The following is a 5249-nucleotide window of genomic DNA, read 5'->3' as shown; positions in this document are numbered from 1 at the left end:
TCCTGTCCCAAGCGCGCTCTCTTAGTCACTCCTCTGTGGGACCAGGCTTTGGACCCACGGCAGAGTCTGTGCCCAGGGGGTCCTGTACACTCACAGACACCTGCGACTTCTGTGCCCTCTGATGGACCGTGTCACCTGCGCAGGGCCCTGAGTTCCATGTGAACTGAGCCCTGCCTGGCCGGCCTGGTCACCTGCACGTGGCTCCCAATGCACGGCCATGCTGCTGCCCAAGAAAAGCATGCCCTGCATAGAGGCTGGTCCGGAACTCTCCAGAGCACTGGCTGCAGGACACGAAGGAGAAAGAACCGGAAGGCTACTGAGGAAATCCATGTTCTCGGCTACCCTCTTTAGGAAAAACGCCAGGCAATCTTTCTTGACCTTCTGTGTCACAACAATTAAGCAGCTGGTTTATGAACCATTAAGCTGACTGTGCTCACTGATGATATTTTAGGTTCTGTTGGAATTCATAAGCTGGTCCATCTTTCATAATATCCAACAATGGGTCATCCATCACGTTTACAACTTCGGGAGAGAGCAGCAAGTGTCACATCCTGTAATGTCTCCAGGAATGTTTATTTTTTCCTTAATCACAGCCTGAAAGCGAGGCTGCCCATGTGGACGGTGGAGAGTTGGTGGGGGAGGCTCCTGCAGCTGCTGATAGGACTTGAACGGGGCCAGACGGGGAAAAGCCACAAGCAATCAGGACGCCCCACCGTGCACAGCCGTGCCGTCTCCTGGGCCAGTCCCAAGAGGAGGCTGGCTGTGGCCAGTGGCCTGTGGGGACTGTCACTAGCTGCACAGACTTCCCCTGAACACCCCCCACTTTACGTCTTTGGGATTACCCTGGGCATTGTGAGTTGTACCCATGTCACAGACACAATCCCTGTGTATTCCAGGGGGGGAATTCCATTCAGAAGCAGCCTGGGCAAATATTCCTGCCCCAGGAAACCTTCCAAGTCCTCCATCTCTACTCTGGGGGTGGGAGCAGCCCAGCCTGGTCTTGGCATTTGCAGAAATAACCCTCGCCACCCACGCCGTGTCCTGGGCAGGGACTGGTGGCCTGCCCCCAGCCCCAGCCTTCAGCCTCCTCAGGAGTGCCCGTGAACCAGTGTTTCCCCAGATGTCTCCAGAAAGACCAGACCCGGGGGTGCAAGTGGTAAGCCCGGTTGGCACTTCTCAGCTCCTGCCGCAGCGACCTCTCAGCTCCCTGGTGAACGCAGATGTGGAGCAGATCAGGTCCCAGACCGGGAGAGCAGGGCTGCGGGGGGGAAGGGACGGCTCAGGGATGGCAGCAGCCACAGGCCGGGGTCCTAGAGATTCGGATGGCGAGGGAGGGGATGGGCTCACCGGAAAGGACTAGCCTCCTAGAGCCTGCTGAGAAGGAGACTGTGATGTGTCGGCCTTATTTAATCTCTTGTACAAAAAGAACAGCAATTATAATTTTGAGAGATAAAGTTATTAGTGTAAGGAAATTTAAGTGTGGCATGATTTTAAAGAAAAAATGGCTCGTACTGAAAAATATGTGGTCTTAGTGCGGGCAATGTGTCCTTCCCGCTGGCTCAGGCTCCTGTTCCGGGGCCTGCAGAGCGGTGGGGGCACGGCTGTCCTGGCTCCTAAACACACTACCACACAGACACCTGAGAGCGAGACTTAACTATGGTTACGGAAGAGAAGAGACATCTTATCAGCTTTGCGATGTAAAAACAGCCATCTGAGAGGAGCTGGAGAGGCGGAGGGCCAGGGAGGGCACCAAGATCTCCACGTTGTCAGGGACGGACAGGACAGACTGACTGCTCCTACACGAGTGGGAATCAGCTGGCACAGCCCGGTTCTCCTGGGAGGCACCAACGCTGTCCCACTGCAGATATGGGTTCACTCCTGTATTGTTTTCAGATGCTCTCTCGGCCCCGGGGGCCACCTCTGTCCTATGTTAGCGTCTTCTCTGTGCCCTTATTTGCCAAGGCCTGCTTCTAATGCACACTGGAGAACAGCATTTCTCCATTACAATCCATTTGTCCTAAGGCTCTTGGCTAGTGTTATGCATATCGGTTTAAAAAATTAGCCTGAGTCGCCCCCTCCACCAAAAATTGCCAGAGGATTACTGATAAAATAGAAACCATTTCCTAAAGAAATTTCACCTAAAAATACAGCAGTTTCCACTCTCACCTCATTGTAGGAGAGGGCATTGGAGGAAAAACTGGGACCTGCAGCCAGATGACAGTCATTTCTCATGTCTCTTCTGTGTTATTCCCAGGAATTACTCAAAAACAGATTGAACAAAAAAATCCGTGACAATAGAGGGGTTGTCTAAAAAGAAATGTGCATATAAACAGGTCTTGCCAGCTAGACAAAGCCAATTTTCTGCACAAATAATTCAGATACACCAGGATAAAAGGTATATTGATGATGAGGGAACTCAGGACCAAGCCATCTGGGCTGCACACTCCTGCTGATGGATCTTAAAAAGATCGTGCGCGAGGATTCTGTGAGCTGTCTCCTCTATGTCTGTCATTCTTCCCTTGATCTCTGAAGTGCTTTCAACTCCCCGGAACTGAGTGTGGGGCTTCTGGAAGGGCTGTGGAGGCAGTTCAGTGATGGTCTTTCCACCCAGGGCTACTTTATGTGACCCTGTTAGAGTGGCTGATGAGGAACAGATCCTGTCCACGCCACATGCACTTGACTCATTCTCCACGGGCAACAGTGAAAATTGCATAATGGCATTATTAAGTATCCCAGAATTACAATTCATTCTAATCAGCCAATAAAATCTTAGCGCACTACAATCTTGATGAACCAGAACTGAGATAGCCAGGAGTGCCATGTTGTATTCCATTTTTAAGAGAAAGAGACATATCAAGCAGAAATATAATCTAAAACCAAATTATACCAGAAATCCCAGGCGACATTCTGGACTGACACATATCTACGTTGGTCTACACTGCCCTCATCTGTAATGCAGGACACATTCAAATTTGCCCGTGGGGACTTTGCTTTGGCTGTCTGGCCCCCTTCAATCTGCCAGGTCCAAGTCACCCTCCCCACCCTGGAGGTGCCAGGTCCCCTGCCTTCCTCCTGAAGGTCCTCCCTCCCAGCCTACATTTCAGCCTGGGCCTAAACTGCTCGTTCTCATCCCAAACATTGGGTTTGGGGCTGGCCGTGATTCTCAGACCTTTGTTTTCATTGTCTTGTACGGATTCATCACTCCTGCATCTACAGTGGTTAGGACAAGACATACCTCCCACCTCCTCCCCACCCCAATGTCCAAGCATCCCATAATCACAGCCCCCAAATCTCAAGAAACAAGTCGTGAGAGATGGGTGGGCACCTCAGGAGGCGTGGGGTGTGAGGTAGCCCTGGGGCACCTTCAAGGTGGGCAACTCTGAACAGGAGGAGTCTCTGAGCAACCCCCCCCAGGCCATTCCCCACCCAAAGGGAAAAGGAGGCATCACTCTGACCCCTCAGCCCCAGACTGCACAGAGTCTGTTTGGCCATGGCATGTACCTTCTCTCCCCATTATTGTGCAGGTTAACTTGCCCCCCCCCCACACCTGATTGACACACCCCCTCTGTACTGCACACTGGGCCATGCTCTCTGGCTTTTTGGACCGGCCTCTCCCACCCACTTCCTGGACTGTGAATCACCATGCATTCATGAGGCCCATCCAAGAAAGGCTGCCCTTTGGAGGGCACCGTCTCAGAGCTGGAGTTGGAGCCAAGGTGGTGAGGACTTATTCTGGCCAAGCAGGCATCCCTGGGACACCCCTAGCTCACACCCAGGGCCAGCTTCCCCATCTAAAAGTGGAACTTCCCCACAATCCCTTCTGGTGCTGAACCTGTCAGTGAACTGGCCCTGAGGGGTCTCCACTCACTCCCCAGGTTCTTGACCCCACACTCCCCACAAAGTCCAGGTGGCTGAGACCCCCTCAGAGAAACCGCCTCCCCAGCAAACAATACAAAGACCCTACAAGGCAGCAAGGACCTTCCTTGCCCTCGGGTTTTTACAACCAAAACGAGCCAAGATGATCACTGGTACGGAGGTCACCAGGAGGACATTAAAGTGTGACCCGTCCTAAGGATGTTCAAAAAAGAGCATCAGTGCGGGGCACCTGCGTGGTGCACTCGGTTAGGCGTCTGACTTAGTTCCAGCGCAGGTCACGATTTCACGGGTTCTGAGCTCACGAATTGGGCTCCGCGCTCAGCGGAGAGCGTGCTCGAAGACTCCTTCTGGTCCTCCAACTCACGCTCTCTCTTTCTCAAATAAATCTTTTTTTTAAATCATGTGTTTATTTAGGAAAACATAATTCTTACGACGTCCTTGTTGGAGAAACATGAGGCTAGAAATAAAAAAGCGCAAGCACCCTGTGCACAGCCACCCTCACTTAGATGCACAAACTCAGACACCAACACCGCTATGAGGCCGCGCATGCGCAGAGCAGAGTGTAGATCGGGGCGCCCCAAGATACCGCCCCATAAACCGCCGGGCTCAGGTGCGGTTCAGCGCACGCGCAGAGCCGAGCGGTGGGCGCCGCTGGACAGGCCTGACAGACAGCTGGGAGGAAGAAGTTCTGCGCACGCGCAGAGCGTGGTGCCCGAGCCGCAGAGCCCACGGCGACCGTAGGGGGCGAGCGGCCCGGCGCACGCTCAGAACCGCACAGCATGGCTGCAACTGGACGTTAGGGAACGGAGAGAGAGAAGTGCTCCTGCGCCCCCAAACGCAGACACGGGGGGCAGCGGGGCAAGATGGTGGTCGGGGGACCTGAGGGGTGGGCCCTTTGCAGGCCGAAAACCCAGGTACAACGTGTGCCTCCGAACTGGGCGGGCCAAGTCCTCCCCTTGAGTGGCCTGGTGCACGCGGTCGGGCAGCGAAAGACTCCTGAGGAGAAAAGGCGAGGGAAACGGCACTACGCAGGCGCACTGTGGCGGCGGCCCCGGCGCAGGCGCGAACTGGAGGCCCGGGACTGAGGCCGCCGGGCGCGCGGAGCGGCGAGGAAGGCCCTTTGTCGCCCGGCGGGTGTCGCCGCTGTTGTCCGCAGGTATTTATTGGTGCGCGCCGCGAGCGACCGCCCCTGGGCGGAGCCTGCGCCGAGGGCCCGCCCCGCCTGTGAGCGTCGGGGTCCGCCCGGGCCTGTGACGCCATCGGGAGGCGACGGGAAGGCCCCACGTCCCTGCCCTGTCACCTCGCGAGAGGGGGACCCCCGCCCGCGAACGTGGCAGCCCCGCTCGCCCGCCGCGACTCCGTCCCTGCGCCGT

This window comes from Ursus maritimus, unplaced genomic scaffold (genome assembly GCF_017311325.1).
Source record: "Ursus maritimus isolate PB19 unplaced genomic scaffold, ASM1731132v1 scaffold_2, whole genome shotgun sequence".
In the NCBI taxonomy this organism is placed as follows: Eukaryota; Metazoa; Chordata; class Mammalia; order Carnivora; family Ursidae; genus Ursus; species Ursus maritimus.
Note: the sequence above shows the minus strand (reverse complement) of the source record.